The sequence below is a fragment of the Schistocerca piceifrons genome, chromosome 2 (assembly GCF_021461385.2).
Source record: "Schistocerca piceifrons isolate TAMUIC-IGC-003096 chromosome 2, iqSchPice1.1, whole genome shotgun sequence".
In the NCBI taxonomy this organism is placed as follows: domain Eukaryota; kingdom Metazoa; phylum Arthropoda; class Insecta; order Orthoptera; family Acrididae; genus Schistocerca; species Schistocerca piceifrons.
Genome location: NC_060139.1, coordinates 952427412 through 952429064, shown reverse-complemented (window position 1 = coordinate 952429064; position 1653 = coordinate 952427412).

Here is a 1653-nt window from a genome sequence, read left to right as displayed (position 1 = left end):
TCTGAGGGTATTTCGCCTGTTTCATACATCTTGCTCACCAGATGGTAGAGTTTTGTCAGGACTGGCTCTCCCACGGCCGTCAGTAGTTCCAATGGAATATTGTCTACTCCGGGGGCCTTGTTTCGACTCAGGTCTTTCAGTGCTCTGTCAAACTCTTCACGCAGTATCATATCTCCCATTTCATCTTCATCTACATCCTCTTCCATTTCCATAATATTGTCCTCAAGTACATCGCCCTTGTATAGACCCTCTATATACTCCTTCCACCTTTCTGCTTTCCCTTCTTTGCTTAGAACTGGGTTTCCATCTGAGCTCTTGATATTCATACAAGTCGTTCTCTTATCTCCAAAGGTCTCTTTAATTTTCCTGTAGGCGGTATCTATCTTACCCCTAGTGAGATAGGCCTCTACATCCTTACATTTGTCCTCTAGCCATCCCTGCTTAGCCATTTTGCACTTCCTGTCAATCTCATTTTTGAGACGTTTGTATTCCTTTTTGCCTGTTTCACTTACTGCATTTTTATATTTTCTCCTTTCATCAATTTAATTCAATATTTCTTCTGTTACCCAAGGATTTCTACTAGCCCTCTTCTTTTTACCTACTTGATCCTCTGCTGCCTTCACTACTTCATCCCTCAAAGCTACCCATTCTTCTTCTACTGTATTTATTTCCCCCATTCCTGTCAATTGCTCCCATATGCTCTCCCTGAATCTCTGTACAACCTCTGGTTCTTTTAGTTTATCCTGGTCCCATCTCCTTAAATTCCCACCTTTTTGCAGTTTCTTCAGTTTTAATCTACAGTTGATAACCAATAGATTGAGGTCAGAGTCCACATCTGCCCCTGGAAATGTCTTACAATTTAAAACCTGGTTCCTAAATCTCTGTCTAACCATTATATAATCTATCTGATACCTTTTAGTATCTCCAGGGTTCTTCCATGTATACAACCTTCTTTCATGATTCTTAAACCAAGTGTTAGTTATGATTACGTTGTGCTCTGTGCAAAATTCTACCAGGCGGCTTCCTCTTTCATTTCTGTCCCCCAATCCATATTCACCTACTATGTTTCCTTCTCTCCCTTTTCCTACACTCGAATTCCAGTCACCCATGACTATTAAATTTTCGTCTCCCTTCACAATCTGAATAATTTCTTTTATTTCATCATACATTTCTTCAATTTCTTCGTCATCTGCAGAGCTAGTTGGCATATAAACTTGTACTACTGTAGTAGGTGTGGGCTTCATATCTATCTTGGCCACAATAATGTGTTCACTATGCTGTTTGTAGTAGCTTACCCGCATTCCTATTTTCCTATTCATTATTAAACCTACTCCTGCATTACCCCTATTTGATTTTGTGTTTATAACCCTGTATTCGCCTGACCAAAAGTCTTGTTCCTCCTGCCACCGAACTTCACTAATTCCCACTATATCTAACTTCAACCTATCCATTTCCCTTTTTAAATTTTCTAACCTACCTGCCCGATTAAGGGATCTGACATTCCACGCTCCGATCTGTAGAACGCCAGTTTTCTTTCTCCTGATAACAACATCCTCCTGAGTAGTCCCCGCCCGGAGATACGAATGGGGGACTATTTTACCTCCGGAATATTTTACCCAAGAGGACGCCATCATCATGTAATCATACAGTAAA